The sequence below is a fragment of the Tachysurus vachellii genome, chromosome 24 (assembly GCF_030014155.1).
Source record: "Tachysurus vachellii isolate PV-2020 chromosome 24, HZAU_Pvac_v1, whole genome shotgun sequence".
Lineage (NCBI taxonomy): Eukaryota > Metazoa > Chordata > Actinopteri > Siluriformes > Bagridae > Tachysurus > Tachysurus vachellii.
Genome location: NC_083483.1, coordinates 10,378,223 through 10,399,021, shown reverse-complemented (window position 1 = coordinate 10,399,021; position 20,799 = coordinate 10,378,223). Strand labels below are relative to the sequence as shown.

Genomic DNA, 20,799 nt, shown 5'->3' with positions numbered 1-20,799 from the left:
ATGCTCCTGATCCCATGTAGATGTGCGAACAATAAGGGACACAGGAAAGGTGACAATGAAGACATTGACTTAAAATGAAGCTGTGTCTTTTAATCCCAGGATCTCAATGAAATTGTAAAAATTCCACAGTCTCAAACTGCAGCTTAAGAAGGTTAAAAAGTTTGTAAATTTATATCCCCCCTCCAGAAATTGACCATTTCCTTTAGTGGTGCTTTATGCACAAACCGCAGATTTATAATCTATGAATCAGATCTATGAATCAGCATAAAGCATGTGACCTAGATGTCTAGGAACATGCATTTGTTTCAATGGGGCATCTTATAAACTCCTTTGCCTTTACTAGTACACATCATACATACTGCTGGTAAACTTTTGGTGGCTTTTTTGAGAAAACAGTAAGTAAAATCATCATCAACTGATGAATTAGGAGCATAATTGATATAAGACTTGCTTTAAAACAGCCACAGTAACTATTTGAGCTCAGTCAACTTCAGAGATTTCATAGCTGTAGCCATGCAAGCTTATTAACAGTGGGACTTTTTGTTCTGGCTACAGGTGTATACCATGATCACATCTGAGACTGAAAATTCTTTGAAAGCTACTGTTCAGAAAAACACATTGGTCGTGTGTGCACATACTCCATTTTGGTAAAGTGTTCTCAATAAAAGGTTTTGCTGGTTATACTAATTCCAGCTGAATATGATATCTGGTAGCATCTATTGAGCACCTGATACTTTTCAGGACTTCTCCAGTATTCCTTTGGAGACTAAAGTATTTCCTTCATTAGGATAGACTATCCTATATAGACTATCCTATATAGACTAGGATAGATTGTCTATCTCCACCACAGATAGACAAAAAAAAAATGAATAAATAAAACTGGTGTACCCCAGTGAAAGCAACTGGTGATCCAACCCTGTGCACTCTTCTTTGAGCCTCATCATGTTTCCCAGCCAAACAAATCAATTAAGGCAGATTGTGGACCAAGGCAGAGATAATGAATAAGTAAAGTCTCTTTTAAAAACAAACACTGAATTTAACTGCATTGTCTACGTTTACAGTAGAATCAGAGAGAGGGGGAAAAAATATTCCAGATGAAAGCCATTAATGTGGACTTCATCGCAAGATTTCTGTGGTGACAAGAAGTCCAGAGACAGAGGCCAAAGACACTCCAGACTTTCACATATTGGTGTACCTATGGGTGGGTCAGGCTGCGTCTGCACGCCCTAGAAATGTAGCAGACACACCCACATGTGTGGCTGTCCATTACATTTCCAAACAAAAGTCTGTTGTTACACCACGGTCAGCAGAAGTGGAACAAAAATCTAAAGACTACCTACCCAAGTATGTAGTCTTAAGCATTAATGTTTGTCAATCCCTTGCTGAGGAAGACAACACACCTGTATTTATCTATTTAATGATTATAGTCTGTTATTGGCAAACCTAATTTCTACATAATACACTAAACTGTTTAGAAGTACTGTATATGGAGAGTAAAAATGCAATTCTCTTTTCCCTTTTTATTCGATCCTCTTTAATACTTCTGTACAGTCAGTCATGGACCAAGTATGAGATTACAATAAATCTAACTTGGTTGTTTTAATGCTTCCTCGAATCTGGTCCATCTTTTTCTATAGTTACGTCCAAATCTGTGCCTTCAGTTTCATCATTTAATGGGTGTTAATCTCAAACACACAGGTTTAACTTAACCGAACACTTAACTTAGCAAACAGGCTGGAAACCGCTCTCAAAAGTGAAAGATTAAATGCACATAAATTCTAACATTTTGTGTAAAGAAAAACATGATAGTAATGAAAATAATAGTAATGCAAGTATAGGCCAAGTGCAAAATTGTTCAAGGATTGTTGAAAAACAGCCAGTATCTTTTCACGCGTTAGTTGACGAGAAAAAAAAAATGTGAGCAAGACAGGGAGCATAGTCTCTCGGTCCAAAGAGCAAACACCATGTAGACAGGAACTAGGGAGCAAAAGAGCAATACAGACCAAGAGAAAGAGGAGGGGGAGGGGTGCAATGCTAGGACTCTACCATGTGCTTCAGGGTGTTGTGCAGCAACACCAGGCGCTGGTGTTGCTAACAACCGCACTACCCTAAGCCAAAGGCAAGAAACAATTCAAGTTGTCAATTCAGAAGCATAAGACATTCCAAGTGAACATTATCCAACAATGACAGATGTATTCATAAACCAAAACAGGCTAATTCATAAAATCGCAATACGTATCCAAATTCTAAAAAAGCAGAGCGTTTTTAAAGAACATTTAGCCTTACGCTAACCCATTGACCAATACCAGCATCAACACACAACCCACAGCATGTACCAATAAACAATAGTTGGCTACACAAGACTAAAATCTTCTTTGAGAAAAAAAATCACACCGAAAAGAAATCCTTGAGAATTTTTTTTTAAGAACCCAAAGTGACAATCCAAACCATGCGAACACGCTGCATTCATGCTAACAACTTCGCAGCATACAACCCAACGCGCAGAAAGAATATTACTATAGAATGCAGATTTTTCGCTTCCATTTTTCAATATCAATTATAGTATTGACAAAAGTGAACAAAAAGATCCTGTACTAGAATAAACATGAAAAATTATAAACCTGCGTGAGCTTCAGATGAAGGCCATGAACAAGAATACAAGTGCAACTAGCCTTCGTCTCACTCACCCTATATATAGGCGAGACAGAGTGAGTGAGGGAGAGACCTTCAGCTGGGACTGTACCACATGCACAAAGGGGTGGAGCATATTCTTTGTGATCTTCCCAGCAACACCAGGACACAATGTAAAAACACATGTCACAATCACAATCATCAGATAAACAATACAGTAATCATCTGGACAGTGGTTTTGTACATGTAAGATATGTCTCTACATAAATCTTTAACATGTCAAAAGTACAAAAAAAAAAAATACTAAATACACAGTTTAAAAATAGCAATTAAGTACTTGGTGATAATGCGAACAAAACATCTAAATAAATTAGAAAAAAGAACAAAATCCATGAAAGAAACAATCTCCCCTCCCCCACTGCAGCACTGAGCAAACAGGATGGAAAATTACTGCTAGTCCCAGGCTATACCATTTTCACAAAATGTAGGGGTGACGGGATGTGCAACTCTGACTCAACACAAGAGGGAGCAAGACAAAGCCATCTGTTTAATAACTTAAACACTGTATATGCTTAAATTAAAAAAAAAAAAAATCAAGCCCTCTAATCGTGAGCCTGTGAGATTCATTACCATAAAGCGCGTAGTAAACAAAACACTACCACTTTCACACTCAGTAAAGGCAAATATTGATCATCACACCAGGTAAGAAACTTGACTACGCTTTTACCAAATTCTTCTTAAGGTACACAGAGGCTGAGTTTTGTTTAACAGGTTTTTAAAAGATAGAAGGATAAGGAGTAATGTAACTTGGTGTGAATACCAAATGTCCTTGAGAGCGTGAAGGTTGTAGACTTAATATGAGAGAAAATGAAATCTGTCAACTCTGACTTGTCTAAAACCAGCATGTGTTCACACTGTTTTTCAGTGTACGGAAAGTACAGAAATCCGAAGCAAATATATGTTCAATTTTGTGGAAACTCTTATTCAAACATGGATGAATCAGGATCACATAAGCATGGCTCGGTTCATGGGTTATATTTAAAGCCACCATTATACTTTCCACAATAAGCTAAATTCAGCACCTTCAGGTGCCAAGTAGGGACATTGTCTCCCTGCAACAGTTATCCCTTAATGCCAAGAACACTTTTGTCCCTCAAAATAGCAAGAGAAGCAACCCTTTACAAACATTTAAACAAAGTTAGCAATACAGTAAATACAAATCTCCTCATTTCGGACTATTGATCAGAACTTGCAAGGGGGATCGGATTATTTAATTCGATATTACCATTTTCATATGGAAGGGTGTCATATTCCATTAAGGTTCAATGTTCAAGGGGAATCAGATTTATACCACTGATTATAGGGCAGGTTTACAGTTCATGTCATGTGTTTTGATTATCAAGGATAGCACACAAAAATGAACACGTAAATGCACCCAAGACATATGCAACACATTTAAATCTGGAGGTCTTAAAAGCACCAATCTCTCCAGACCAAATTTGAAAGTCAATCCTCTTCCAGACAGACATTAGGCATGCTCTGTAAATTTGTGCACTTTTAAAGTGTTGGTTAGATTTCAAAACCACATCCTGTATGATGTCCATATTATTCTTTCAAGAAACAAAAGCAAAGGACACTAGAATTTAATGATGAATATAGTAATAAGCGGATTTGTATATTAACATGCAATATAGCCGACAGATTTCAGTATGGCCGATCAGACATGCACTTGACTACAGGTAAAAATGCACACAGTTTATACACAGGGTGAAATCTGTTCAGGATCCAATCGAGGCAAGAGATGATACTGCACATGTGTGCCTTTAACAAATTAAGACAGATCCACAAATAAATAAAATCCTCCTACTCAGTCAAGGGAAAGATTGCTTGGGTAAGTTGTTAAATCTGTTAAATAATTTTAAGAAACTCTGCTGAGTCTGCCAAGTTCAAGAGCCGGGGATCCAAACAAAACGTTTACGTACGTACATGCTGATATTACGTGTAACAGAACAAAACCTGATCTGATTCTTAATACATTTCTATATTCTTTCCATGAACAGAGTTAACTGATCTTGTATGGTCCTGGTTATTTAAATACGAAATTGGTAACAATTAATGTTCAGAATGAACTGACAAAATGAATTTCATTGGCACTAGATTAGCCAGGGTGTGTTTGGAGAGACGAAAAAGTCGGTTAAAGAAGAGTAAGTGAGAAGGCTATACAGGGTACAGGGTTATACCAAATGTTACCAGTACGGGGGGGCAGGTTTTACCCATAATTAAAATGTAATATTGGATTCAATATAGACTATTCTTCACATTGAGAAAAAACTTGTTTCAAAAAGTATATCACCACAAGTCGCATGTTTGAAACGACTGTTAGCATGTTATTAATTTTATACCTCCTGGTTACCACACTCAATCCCTGACACACACAGTACAGAGCTATACTAAAAACTGGGAGAGAGACATCCTGCAAAAAATTCTGCAGGCAATCTATAGCAGATGTAAGCAAGAAACATAATGCATGAAAAATAAAAGCTCAGTGCACAAATGTTTCCTATAATAAGAGGAACAGTCAGGTACTACAGAACTAACAGCCCTAGACCTTAGTGAGGGAGCAAGTTTAAAATACCAAGCCTTGTAAAGGAGTAAAACATACGTAGAAGAGCACTGGTATACGATTTCTTAAGCAAAGAGTGCTGTTAGAAGAAAGATATTAACAATGCTGGCCAATCAGAGGCATGCAGCAGAAGCCAGTTTGAACCAGCTGAAACCTGTTCTGCTAAAACAAAACCCTCCCCCAACAAATGTCCTTTCCACAAGATCCTCCTATTACAAAATCACTTAACTGAAGAGTTTAGGAAATACAATTTTCTTTAAAAATCTTTTGCATAAAATTTTTTGAAAAAAATAGAGAACCAACCAAACATTGGCGAGATGCAGTGAATTCATTAAACATTTAATGTTTACCACAGACTGGCTAAAAAAAATGTCATGCTCCTTTTTTGCTACAATACATTTCTAAAGAGAAAAAACAAACAAAACCTATGAAGCACAGAACATCTATGAACCTGACAAAAGCATCAGCATTAGTTTGAGCAGAATTCAATGTGGCATATTTCTGACCAGATTCCTTTAAAATCCCCTCCTACGTACAACCATTTCATATGAGCAGCTTGACAGTGCAGTAACACAAAATGGCCACCAGCTTAGCAAGAGCCTTTGCATTTGCTCAGTAAATGAGGACAAGCAGACAAGTTGCATGCATTCCCAATGCTCTGATTTTTACATTCGTAGTATATCTGATACTTATTACTCTAAAAGTATTACCCATCCCTTCAATGAACTACTTCAAAGCTATAATTGTTTTATAGTTCGTTTTTATATTAAATGTTTGGCTTTTTTTGCAAGAACACTTTCATTTCAGAAGTTTTTTAACCATCTGGTCCTAAAATATTGTCTTCTGGTGCATCAGATGTAAGGGTTGGGCAAAAGAAGAACAAGCATGGAAATGTCTCTGCTGTACCTCTGTAATCAGATTCAAGTACCTTGGGTTCAGTGCGTCAGTCTGGAGTTTCTTGGATTTTAGTGAAACACTTGTATATGCTTCACCACAGATAGACATCGTTACGTCCCAGAGAGCTGATGGTGACTGGTTGACAATTCTGCTGATCCACTTTAGTGTATTCTTAATTCCTCCACCCCATACTGGTTGATCCTTCACTATGAAACTATAACATTTTTTCACATGCCCCTCCATGAGGATACTGAACAAAAACATTCTGCACTAGTTGACTGGCATTCCCCTGAAGTTGCCATTTACAATTTCACACTCATTATTTAGATCACCGCTGGGCAAACCTTAACTGACTTGCAAAACAACCACCAGGACTTAATTTAGTCTCTCTTATTTAAGTTATATCTAGCGTTTTATAGTTTTTCATAATTAGGATAACTCATTAAAGTGTTATGTGCGGTATAGGTCACTTTTTGAAAGTAAGAGATGAGCAAGCCACCGTTTTCAAAAGCAGGCAATCGTTTATATGTAATGATGTAAAGTTCTGTCTAAACCCATCGTAGTGTTTTTCATCTTTCAGTATTGCAAGTTGTATTACTAGAGTTTCTTTTAGGTATGCCTAATGTTGAGATTACCTAAAACAAGCAATTTAAAAATGACCCACATTTCAATTGTTCGTTGTATTTGCAAAACGTTACAAGATTTCAGAAGAAATATTTAACTTCCAGTTTGCAAGCTTGTTTACACTATTTTTTTAATCCTAGATAGTAAGCAAACAGCAAACTCCATATGTCTACTTAATGTGGAACCCAAATGATATACTATTAAACTTTCTTATAAAATGTTCTGCATTCCAGTGCTGCATTTGGCAATCATAAATGGCACTACTATTATGCATGTAAAAAAAAAAAAAAAAAAAAAGATTGATTACACAACTGCGAAACACTAATGTTCCAAAATAATAAACGGGTCATATTTTTGAATGTGGAAGTTTGTGTTAGGTGCATGTGGGTAGTGAAAAGCATAAGAAAGAAGAAACTTTTGTCCATGAAAATAAGACTTACCACAAGTTGATTTGGTTTGGCAATTGTTAGTACTGGTTAAGAAGTGCTGGTCAAGAAGAAAAGATGATCAAAGTGTGTGAATTCCTGTGAAAAAATATGCAAATATTACTAACATATGCTACATGTTAAACACTCAGGAAACATGAACGTTTTTTATTTTTACTTCTGCAAAGGACAGAACCTGTCTCCTGGGAGTTCCATTTTTCTTTACACATTCAAACAAGAAACAAATAAGGAATTCTGGATGGTTTTTAAAGCCTTTTTGACCTATGGCTTTTAAATCGCTTGGTGCAAAGTGTTTCCAGGTGATCTCCTTAATTAGTAAAAATGAAAATAATCCAGAGCTAAAAAAGAAATGATAATTTGATCATGCCTTTGACTTTCAGAATACCAAACAAAAAATTGTTTGACATTAACATATGAACACCCTGAATCACATGGCTATATTTCCATTTATTTCCCTCAATTATTAAGAGAAGTTCCCCTCCCCCAGCAGACATTTTGCGCCACAGTTTCATGTAGTAACTCAAAATGGCCACCAGCCTGGCACAAGGAGAGAGGAACTGTTCCACAAAGCCATGCCTGCTGCAGCACTGTAACATGAGGTGGGAGCTGAATGATTAGCATTTGCTCTATCGTTCCACACAGCAAAAAAAAAATAAATCCTAAAACATTAGTGAGTTTTTAATATTTCAGCAGTCACTCTTTTTTCATATCCTTAAATCAGCCCAATCTCACAGCTTAATTTTTTTCTGAAAGAAGAAAATCTATTGGTTAATCCTGCTTGTGCAAATTTGCAATGTATCAGTATCTCATTTTGATTCTGCTATCTATGCTATCTAATTCTTAAATTGCACAGTAGCTAGTTAGCATGCTGGTTCATCTGCTAGGATCACAGTAGATTACTGATCTCCTGAATTTTGAATATTTCAATCATTTAAAGAACTGAAAAAAATGTAAGCTGCAAACAATGTAATAAACCCATAAAGAATATAGAATAAACATCTTCTGATTTGAAATACAGGAGGGGGAGGGGTAAGGATGTTCAGAAAGTACCGAGTACTATATACCAGAAGGGTACCAAACATATGTCTATAAACTCTCACCTTATCCTATTTCTTCGTGGCTCTCTATCCCCTATACATTACAAACTGCAGAGTTCACTGTGGCTGTCCTTCATTCCCCTGGCTATTCCTTTCATCCCTCAGCAGGATACTATGGGATTTTCGTCAGCATGCTATCGAACATATATGAACTATGAATATGAATACTATAAAACAGCAAACGTCCCTAGCCAGTTCAAAATATATGGAAACGGATGTGGTTCAAACATAGGAATTAGTAAACCACCATCTGGACAAACACACAAAAAAAGCTAACCAAGTGGAAAAATACAGACAACCATAGACTACATTATTTTAACACTGCATACAGCATTTTAAAAAAGCAATGACTATGACCTTAACATGAATTATTCACAATTAAGATTATAGATAAAATGATGATTTGTAGTTTCCTATTTCCTTCTTTTATGTGTTTTAGAGTTTGACGACTAATACTGCAAACCTGTTGTCACAATATTATTCCAAGCATTCTGTTTACATTCCTCTAATAAACACCAGGGATTTTATCTATGTGAAATATTAATGGTAAAGTTTCTTAGCAACAGCGGTGAAGAAAAATGTGTATATTTAATTCAGCTTGAACGATCGTTCTCTCTTATCATGATCCTGACAATATAATGAGAGGGAAAAAAAGTGGAGTGGGGGATGGGCAGTTATACTGGACTGTACCATTTTCTTCTAGAAACAGTGACAACCATACACAAGTACTGTGGAGCTAAACTGCTTCGAGACTTCCTGTGCAATTATAACCTTGAGATATTTCTGTGCGAAATTTATGTTATAAGCATAATTGTGTTATATATAAAAGATATGAAAACCATTTCCTCTAACAAAGACTATAATATTGCCTACAAAAATTTGAAAAGATCTATTCTATAAAACAATATCAATTCTATTAATACATAATGAAACAAAAGTAAACTATTGACTTTAAAAAATTGTGAAAAAACATTACATCTATCTGCTTGATATTGTGTAGGTCCCACTTGTTCTATGAAAGCAGCTCTGACCTGTCGAGGCATGAGTCCTCAAAGAACTCAGAAGGTACAGATTGATAACTGGCACCAAGTCATTGGCAGCAGATCCTGTATGTGAGATGAGGCCTCCAGTGATCAGACTTGGTTGTCTAGCACATCCCACAGATGCTCAATCAGATTGAGATTTTGGGAATTCATTTGGGGAAGTCAACACATTGAACACTTTTTCATAAGTCATAAGCCATTCCTGAACAATTTCTGCAGTGTGGCAGGATTGATTAACCTAATAAAAAGGGGACATTGTTATTAATGAACACTTTTCCCATGAAGGGGAGTGTGTGGTCTGCAACAGTGATTAAGTAGGGGTTATGTGCCTAAATGAATGCCAAGACCCAAAGTTTCCCAGCAGAGCACTGACCAGGGCATCACACTGCCTCCACCAGCGGATATCTATCCAAAGTGCATCCTGGTGCTATCTCTTCCCCAGTAAAGTGATGCACATGTACACGGCTGTGCCAATGTGATTTAGCAAACAACGTCACCTTTTTCCATTGCTCTGTAATCCAGTTCTGATTCTCATGCCAATGAAGCTAGGCACTTTCGTTGGTGGAGAGGGGTCAGTATGGGCACAGTTAAGGGGCTACAGTAACCCACATATAGCAAGCTGAAATGCACTCTGTGTTCTGACATGTTTTTAGCATTTCCCTTTCATTTGTTCTATAGTAGTTCTTCTGTGGGATCAAACCAGATGGGCTATCTTCGCTCTCCATATCATTGAGCCTTGGGCACCCATGACCTTTTTGTTGGTTCACCGGTTGTCCTTTCTTGTGATCTCTCTTGGTAAATACTATCCACTGCCTAACAGGAACACATTACAAGGCCTGTGGTTTTGGATGAGCTTGGACCCAGTTATCTAGCTATCACCATCTGGCCCTTGTCAAAGTCGCTCAAATCCTTACACTTGCTCATTATTCCTGCTTCAAAAACAAACTTCAAGAACTGGCTGTTCACATGCTGTACCCACCCCATGACAGATGTCGTTGAGAGGAAATTTTATTGTAAAATTCGATTTTATTGGCGTCACCTGTCTGTGGTTTTGAACAGCTGATCTGTGTATCTCTAATAGTCTCATCCTGTTTGTTATTTTAATAATAAACAACTGACCAAATTCCTCCGTCCAAGTCTATATAATAGATTATACAAGTAAAACATAAAGGATTAATCTTTTTACATACTCTAAACACAGTGATAATTACACAGCAAACTATGTATATACTGGCTATGTTTCTTCTTTGAAATGTCCACAACAAACTGAGAGTGACAACAGAAAACTTTTCATTGTCTGAAAGCAGGGTTAGTCAGGAATGCTGCTATAATGCTCTGACCTGGTACCTCGTCCCCTGTTTTCCAAAAACATAAGCACCACCACAAACACTGTTTATAATTTCTGCCCGACTGGGAACAGGTTGCATTGGAAATATTTTTGCTAAAAAATGTCAGCTTTGCACAATGTTCACCAAAATCTCATCTTGTAATCAAAAAAGGTGAAGTTACTAGTTGCAGTTTGTGTAAAAACATAACAGTAAATGTACTGCACTTAACATGGCCCTGACATAAATGAGAAAAAAAGGGTTATCTGAGAAAAATCCCTAGGAGCAGTCTGTTATTGTACTATATTAAATGTTCATCCTTTCCGAGATGTAAACAAAAGCACACTTTTACTGTTAAACCAATAAATGTTGTTGCTAAGAGAAGTTCCCCTCTTCCCAGGCAGACATCTTACTCTACAATTTCCTGTAACACAAAAATGGCCACCAGCTTGGCTCAGTGGCAGAGGAACTGTTTCAATGAGCCATTCCTGCTCCAGTGCGGTAGCATAAAATTTTTTGTCTTTTGTGTGCTCTGACTTTACGTTGCCACGCACAGCAGGACAAATCTCTTCATTTGAAAAGTCTGTTTAATTTTTTTAGGTTATATTATCATATATCTTATATCACAAATACATATCCCTTGCTAAGCAAATAATGTTCACAGAATCCCCTAAAATGTCTACTCTGTAGTGGTCACATGAGCATTGTGAATCAAAATCTGGCCATGATGGCTTTCCAAACGGCCATAGTTGGGTTGAATTTGTGCAAAATACTGAGCTATATGCTATAAAGTTAAAAGTTATGTAAGAAAATCCTTATTACAGCACAAATAGTGATGTTTGGGATTACAAAGACTTGGGAAGAATAAAGCATTACTTAAAATGAATCCTGTTATGGTAGACTGAAGATTCTGATGTCATTGAGCTGCTTATAAACAGTTTTCTTGTTCTATACAATCCATATAAATAGTATATGTAGCTATTTTTACTGATATTACTACTAGATTTCAACATGCTATAAAGGGTACAATAATTTCTGGTTACCTAGAATGTTATCCATGGTTTTTAGAGGACCAAAACACAGCACAGAATCACTGAAAGAAACTGGAATAACTATAAACTTAACCTCACTTTCGCCCTCTTCACACAGAGAAATATGCTTTACATGTATTCAGTGATTTATTACTTTTATACTGTGATTACTGGTATAAATAAAAGTATGCACACTTTTAATGAAAATCTTGAAATGTTGAGAATCTCTTTTATATTGAGGGGCTTATAAAATTTGTACAAGCTCAAATATGCAAATGTAATCTATTTCTAAAGGGAATTTTTTTCAAAAACGTGAATAAAATAATTAAAGGACTATCATCCAGTAACACCAAGATGATTTATCCAGTAATCTGTTTTATTATTACTATTTTCTAAAAAAGATTCAGTAAGCCTACATCTGTCAAGCAAGTGTTACATAGGAATAACACTGTCAAAGTCTACTAAAGGCACAGTCAGAACACTGATCTATCTTAATCTTAAATAACGTACAGCTTTCATAGCAACAAAGACCAGAAGAGCTGACCTCTGATAATAAAAACAGGCCTTGCTCTAATTTAACCATAGCTACAGTTGGATTGAGAGAGCACGAATATGATAAAAGTGTTGTGATCCTTAGCATGCTAGGCAGAAGTGAAAAACGTGTGGGTACTGAAGTAACATAGTCTTTACCTCAAACTGACTAGTATATTTTTCAAAATCTAGCCAGATCATCATTGGTTGTGAAGCTATGCACATGTGTGACATGGCTGGTGCATGCCTAGTTCCAGTCCTTAGAATTCTATTTCTGTGCTTCATTTGTGAAAATGTTTCACCATAAACAAGTAAAACAAATCCACAGACTTGTATAGAGATCAAGAGGTGCACAGGAAAATGCAGCACAGTCAACCTGTGAACCAAGGCCATGCACAGTTATGCCCCTCCCCTTAGTGAACACAGTGAATACAGACGAGCGAGTGGAAAATTACTGGAGGATAGGCTGTACCATTATATACAGACTAGGGGTGCTTTTTTTAATAAGATTTCCAACAACATAAAAAAAACTATGCTAAATGATAAATACTACATAACAAATATAATATCATATTATAAAGAACTAATAGGCTTACAAAATGTAGCAAAAAATTACATTTTGAAAAATTACTGAAAACTGACCAAGGAGTCAAACAATGAAATCTGAGCTCTGGTATGTAATGTTGAAAGCAAAAACAATGAGAGAACAAGGCGTAGTGCCCAGTCAATGTGCTACTGGAATACACAAGCAGAAACCTTGTGAAGGCAGGATAACAGGATTGAAGGACTGAGAGAACTGTGAGGTTCTGGGACAATGTGACATACAAGGCTCAAACAATACTTGATACACTGTACAAATCACACACGTGTTTATTTAATTAACTGGTACTGTGTGAAATATTTCTAATAAAGAATACCATAATCATGCAAAACTCGAATAGCTTAGGCATACAGAACCAATCTACATGTATCATCATGCACTGTATGGATATTCATGCTCTCAGTACTTTAATTGATTAAATTACCCATGTTATTTTTATGTTATTTTTTCCATCTAAGTACCACAAGTGATCACTTTGTGACCATCAACCCATGTGGGACGAGTACAAAACTCTTTATTGGTTTAGCCAAGCTAACTATGCAAACCTCATTTAAGGGCAGGATGCCATGCCCAATGGACTTGTATGATGTGCACAATTGGCAACAATTGTGAACCAGTTTGATAAGCACCTTCGCAGTCTTGACCTAACTGCACCATAATGATGATGGCACCATATGAGAAACACCTCTATATGGAAACAGAATATGTAAATACTTATTACCCTCCTTCCATGCCGTCCATTTTGCCATAGGGAGTGAAGCAAATAGCACAAAATAAGCTGCTTTCTTGCACTGTTGCAACAAAAATTGGGGCTTAGCTGTTCAGCCCCAATAGAAATGTAAGAGTTAAATGCAATGGAGCTGCCAAAATACATTGGCCCAATGCAAGAGCTGTTAGTGGTAATGCGGCAGCACAAGGAAGAAAGAGTTTGGACAAACTTGGCAGCACTGCCTCACCTACAGTAACAAAGTCTGATGCCGTTCCGGTGAATTTTATTGCTTGAGTCTCTAAAATAGATGGCCACCTTGGCTGATGCACTAATAACACATTCTTGGAGTTGGTTGCAGCTCAGCAGCAGTGAATGAGATGCAGGATTGGAATTAGGGCCAATTGACACATCTGAGATCCTAATACATTCTGCTCAAACAAATGACTTGGGTATTCCATAATGGACCCGTTTCATTAAAAAGCTCTGTGCGTGTTTAAGAGCATACTGAAGGAGTGATCTAATAACAAGAAATACATACTGGGTGCAGTGGCAAATGCAGAAACCCTGGGGCTCAGCTCAATGTCATAGACAGACCAGTGGCCTCACCACTGGTACAGGCTGATAAACCTTTGTACAAAGTTTCGAGCCTTTGGGTGCTGTGTAATGCCAGCGGTTCCTGCCTATAATGGGAAAATGGCAATAGAGATCCTTGGGTCAGTGCTCCTATCCATGAAAGTGTAAATCGCTGGGTCTGTTAATGACAAGAAGGCTGACCTAAAACACCTTGCAGTACAGCCTTCTAGTACCTATAAAGATCTTCAGCACACAAAAGATGATTGTGTAAACATAAACAGCAGGTCTCTTGTCTACAAGCCACCCTCCTCCTACTTAAGTTGTGCTTCAGAAACAGCAGATAGAGACAGTTGCACGGGATATCATACACACCAATATGGGTGCTACTGCAACAATCCAAAAAATAAATGTGATTACATGGTGGTGCATGTTATGACCAAACTTCCATTGAAGATTCCAGAGGACATTTCTGAAAAATACATGGTTGGACTAGACTGGTTTTCCCAACTGCAAAGTTGTAGCTTGATATCATCAGGTCAGTGGCTCCAGACCACACTGTCCACTGTCCAAAATCCATATTTCCACATCCCAAATGCTGTGGCATCTTATCACAGGAGTGGAGTGACATTCCAGTAAAGTTCAGTACTTTTCTTTGGGTTTGCTGTTGCATCCAAGGTGTTCACAAACTGAAGAAGAGTTTCCTCAATGCCCCTGCAATGCCTGGGTCTTTATGTGATCTCTTCTCATAGGTGACAAGCCAAAAAGAGCTCCTAATCTCACATGAGATCATTATGGTACAATCACAAGAAGAGTGTGCAGTGCCATATGCCAGCTGTCAGGATTATGGACACAGTCCATAAATTGCAGGAAATCTGCCAATTTTCTACTCTTGGCAAGGCTGTTGGACGCAAGAAACCAAGCACCATCATTTCAGTGCTGGTTACCGTGCTGGTTTCACTGCTCACTGACATATCTCAAAAACATTAATCAGTAGTAATTTCAAAAGTCAGAGGTGTTGGGCCACTGCAAATGTTCATTCATTCATTTTCTACCGCTTATCCGAACTACCTCGGGTCACGGGGAGCCTGTGCCTATCTCAGGCGTCATCGGGCATCAAGGCAGGATACACCCTGGACGGAGTGCCAACCCATCGCAGGGCACACACACACACTCTCATTCACTCACGCACTCACACACTACGGACATATTTCCAGAGATGCCAATCAACCTACCATGCATGTCTTTGGACCGGGGGAGGGAACCGGAGTACCCGGAGGAAACCCCCGAGGCACGGGGAGAACATGCAAACTCCACACACACAAGGCGGAGGCAGGAATCGAACCCCCAACCCTGGAGGTGTGAGGCGAATGTGCTAACCACTAAGCCACCTTGCCCCCCCCACTGCAAACGTTGAGGCACTCAAAAAATAGAAAGGAGGAATCACAACAATTGAGTAGCAGCACGTGTTGCTGAGGTGAATGAACAAGCTCTCAAAGTGGACGGATGCACAACTTCTGCATCAAGAGCTTACTGGAAGCTTGTACCTGATGACTGGCAGTAGGCGATCTAGCTCATTTAGAACATATACAGCAAAGCCACAGTTTGTGAACAGACTCAGTAATCATTGTGGTCCACAGACATGGCAGAGGTAGGGGCTTTTGGGGCCAGAATGTTGTTCACCTGCTACCCATCAGATGAAACATGGGGTCACAGTGGCACAAGAGACCACATACCGAGTCTGGAGTCTTGGAGCTATTTCAGCATAGTGGCATGTTCTAAAGTGGTCAGAGACTTATGTCACTTTTGTCAGATAAATGCCAGTTGTAATACATTTAAATTCCAGGGATTTTGGGTCCCCCCCTCAAACATTTCACAGTGTGGCTGAACCTAGACTTGCTTTCATATTAACTTGCTGCCATGAAACTTTTTATCTTCTTTTGTAGATGAGTATGCACCCATGGCAGTCAGTTATCCTGTGATGGTTCTCAAGCAATACACGGTGACGAGGGGACAGTTAGCTGGAAGGTGTCTGCTCAGTGTTTGTGTGCTTTGGAGAGCACCATTAAGGGGATCCATAGTCTCTTTTTTCATGCAAACCTGACCAGAAGGCAACAGGGTCCTTCTTCCATTCAATAAGGGGCAAACAATATTGCTACCTTTATCGCTACCTGACGGGCAGCACTCAAAGTGTGGCATGCAAAGTGGCAACATGAAGATCATGTCTACCTTCACCACATTTCACAGATTTAATGTTGCTTCATCACACCCTATGTATTATAAGGTGAACATAAGTGATTCTCCTCCTCAATAAAGTACAGTATCATAGCTATTTCTGAGGGGGCCCTATCAGTATGTATTAGGAACTTTTGGAATTACTAATATATAGCCTCCAGTAGACAGACAAGAAACTGCCCTGGAAGTCTTGAAGATGAGTAGAAAGGAAGGCCACAAATGTGACTGTGGTTTTACTGTGGTTTTAATACTAGGTAGAGGATTGCCAGGCCAACCATGGCCAAATGATCATCAAAAACATTCCATCGATACAATAGAGGGTTATGGCCATCAGGCAACAAGCCTTGCTTTACTTGTAAGTGACCGTTTTTCCATCACAGTTTATTCCAAATTTCCAAAGCCACACACCCAATGATATAAGTATATGGTACAACCCCTAAAAATTATTTATAGAAGAAAACATTATACTTTACCATCTTGATACTAATATTCACTGACAGACATTGCCATTCAAAAAGGGACAGTAGATACACCAAAGTAGAACAGATTCAATTTAATAGAAAATCTAATGTTAAAAACAATAGTTATGAATGTTATATTAAAGCTTACCATTTATTAACCACCAGGGTCATTGGGAAACACATAAGTACCACCTTGAGCATACGTTTCTACATGCCGAGATTTTCTCAAACGCTTATTGTGGCATTTAATGCAGATTTGCAACAGATTCTGCCATATTATTCCCTTTTTCTTATCTGTGAACATGTTGAATGTGTGCATTTGATAAATTAGAGGAACCTGAGAACATGGAAAATGATTTTAATCCCCTTGAAAATACAGACATTAGAAATAATACAAAACTTATTAAAATACTCAAAATTGTTCACATTTATTAGGGGGTGTGTTTTACATATCTGAAACATTCTGTCGTGTGTTCAGCACAGACCACATGCTAAACAGGTATTGTACCCAACGTATTGTATTTAAGCAGTTTATGGTCCACCTTTAAACTAGGGTCTTGTTGGGTTTTTGTCTGCATTAGTCAAAATGCAAACACCAGACAATTTTTCACACTCAAACTGGCCATGCCAAAATAAAATTATTCAAGCTGAAATCTAGATTTTAAGAAGTTCTTCATAAACTTGACCTACATCTAAATATAGATTTTAACAAGTTCTGCATGAACTTGACCTGGTGTATGCTAATTCATTTGTGGTTCTCATTTGCTTCCAGTGGGCCACTGGAAAAAAATTCACTATCTGGCAGGCAAATTGTATTCACCATTAAAGTACCATAACTACCTACATGTCTAAAGAACTCAATAGGATGGCAACTTGTTGCAAGGGGCACAGTAATTATATGCCATTGCACAATCACAACCATGTTAAGGTTAACTAATTACAGTGTCATTACATTTCAGTGTCTTAAATAATTATGCTCTAACATGATAACTTGCAATCACTAAAAAATGATTGGTTTTTGGTTGATTCCATTTAGTAGTTAATGCATATCTAACAAAAATATATACACTTCAGGGTTACTGTTGGATTAAGTAATGCAATATCCGACTATCAGGACCTTCCCCAGTAACAGGGTTAACAGTTGTAGTCAAAAGACATGTAAATGGCTGAAACTCAATTAAAACTAACGAATGGGGCTGAAATTTTGATAAACAGTCAAAAATGCAGTATTGTTAAAAATGCATTTTAGAAAACAGCGAACGAAGTTGGTTAAGTGCAAAAACTCACCGTGTTTAGACCGGCGATGCGCGTGTACTTTCACCGGTACGTCCAGAAAGCATGAGCAAATATCTGGTCTTTGCTTATGTTATTGTTTACATGCACTGATTCAGTTCCTGATTTGAAAGTACCAGGCTTACAGCGCGACTCATCAACGCGTAAGGGTGACGGAATTGCATACAGTCACACAAACACACAAGTGGACTGACTGTAGACAGTAGGAGTGTGTGTGTGTGAGTGTGAATGTGTGTGTGTGTGTGACCGCGGTCTGGGTGAAACAGTGTATAGTCTCGAGCGCTCTCTTCCTCTCTCGCGCGCAGAGAGAGGAGTTCCGAAAGGAGGGGGGGGAAGGTCTGTGCGAGAGCAAAGCGATTGAGAGAAAACGACTACCTCCTACCTGCTGTAGAGAGTTTAGCAGAAAAAAACAAAATAAATGACGCTATATGAGCTAAAATGAACAAAAAAAAGTTATAAAATGTGAATGGTGTAACAACGTGCACGAGAAACTGTGAAATTATATCACGTTTGTGTTATATATATTTATATATATTTATACATATATTGTAGTTTAATATCGCTTTAACCGCGATATCGTATTGAAATGTTTTGGAATTCATACAGACACATTATTAACATGCAATACTGGTAATAATGCTAGTAATTGTCTATACCATCATGTGCATATATAAGGAGCACATCATGTGCATATATAATAAATATATTATGTATTTATATATAATGTTAGGGTTAACTGTTCTGACGCTTCTCAGATGTGTCATATATCAACTAAACCCATGCGAGAACGATTTTATGGGGATCGTTTCACTCTGCCCGACCCTCCCACCACTTTCACCCTCCTCCTTTCGCACAATCCCCAAACGACCACGTGCGCGTGGGGTGTGTGTGCGTGTGTGAGTGTGCGTGTGTGTGTGGGGGATGGGGGATTACGATACCGAATTCACGATACATGTGGTCATCGTGATATATTTGAAGAGATGTGTAACGCATATGAAAAGGAGAGCTAATGTTGTCAAAATGCACATGCAATAACAATAACAAACAAATAAATAAATAAATTACGATTGTGGTGAGGAAAGTGGGGGAAGGGAAACACGAGATGTGCGCGAGAGGGGGGAAGGGGGATGGGTGGGTGGAGCCAGTGTAATGTCAGTGCAATATGTTCAGCTCTGTGTCTAGCATGTCTGAAATATACAGCATAACATATATATGCATATATGATTAATTATAGGTTATAATTGTTGTTACTGTCATCACTTGTATATCACCTAATTACAAAATGTACCATAATGTTAATCTATTATTTTTATTTTCTATAAATGACTAATCTCCAAAGACCAGCTATTTTTTTAATTTACCCTTTTGCCTCATATTTTAATGTCTTTGCTCATACTGTGCATGATTCATCAGTATTAATGACTCATAGCAAAATGACTTTTGCATAATCTTCCATTAAAAGGCCTGTAAACATTAACAAAGAAGCTAGTTTTCTGTCAGTTTATTGTCTTCTTACGAAACAACCTTACTATTTTGAAATAAGCGATATCGGTGGGCTAAACACCTTCTGGTGGCATAAAGAGACAAAAGTACAAAGAAAGTAAAGATATGGAAAAGCTCAAGAGTGAAAATTTGCTAAAAGCTATTAGTAAATAGTCAGCCATTTTGTTGCTAAACCACATTCAGTTTGAGACTTTGTGTGTTTTCTGTCTGCCTAAAATGTCTGCTAGCCTATTTATATTGCAGTTCCACCAACAACCTCTAGGGAAAAAATAGATATTTTTTACATTTGGAAAAGATATATATATATATATATATATATATATAAAATATATATATATTTATTTATTACATGCTTATTTAGGCCTAATCTGATATGTGGCCCCCAGCAATAACGTCGATTCATATTAAATGCCTCGCTTCTCGCTTTCAGATCAGGACGGAAAGAGCCACCCAGGATTCCAGAACAACATTTTAGGTTTTTTGTTTTGTTTTCAGTTCATCTTAACATTCCAGGTCCTAAAACAAAAAGACTGTATCAGAATCTGATAATAAAAAAAAGCACTGTTGTGTACAAATAAAAATAAATAGTGCAGTTGAGTATGTGGATTAACACACATAAGGAAACGTGTCGAAACTTAGCCAAAAGTTAAATGGGTCATGTGTAAAATTATAAAACAGTAGGTACTCAGGGCAACAGCCTCCATGTTTTCTTTTCTAGAATTTTCTAAAGCAACTCTCTGACCACGCCCATTTCCCCCCCTCACTACGAAGAGGGAGGGGTTGAAGGAGAGGCGCGCGCGGGAAGAAACAATCAGCCTGAGAACAAACATGGTGACAGTGTAGCTCGACAACCATGAAGAAAAAAGCTCTCTCATTTAATCTAATCTAATTTAAACGATCACGAGTCTTACTATATCATTAGACAACATTTCACGACAGTTCCAACTTAATTTAGATCAAGTGATTAAAGAGTTGACGTGTTTTTGTAAAGAATGTTATGTTATGTCGTGATACTATGTTAAACGAAATTGTGTCAGTTACTATTCGATATCTGCGATGTTGCAATGTCGCGCATATCGAAAACCCGCGCACTTCAACTTTCGCGTTCCACGTGGCGCTCGTGCGCCAGCGTTGGGCTGTGTGCCATCCTGTGGACATGCTGAACATGTTTGATGTTGT

General features: G+C 37.9%; 1 protein-coding gene across 7 annotated transcripts in view; it reads right to left on the bottom strand.

The window, feature by feature from the left end:
• Nucleotides 1-18,364, bottom strand: part of atf7ip (activating transcription factor 7 interacting protein) — a 35,522-nt gene extending 17,158 nt beyond the window's left edge. For 3 of the 7 annotated variants that reach the window (XM_060860614.1, XM_060860625.1, XM_060860618.1), the window contains exons 1-2: nt 18,112-18,364; nt 7,216-7,299 (exon numbers count right to left, since the gene is read on the bottom strand). The gene's annotated coding sequence lies outside the window, so the exon portion shown is untranslated. Of the gene's footprint in view, nt 1-2,621; nt 2,712-7,215; nt 7,300-18,111 lie in introns of those variants that run through there. The other 4 variants (XM_060860617.1, XM_060860624.1, XM_060860615.1 and 1 more) reach the window with 3 other exon arrangements.
• Nucleotides 18,365-20,799: the final 2,435 nt, after the last annotated feature.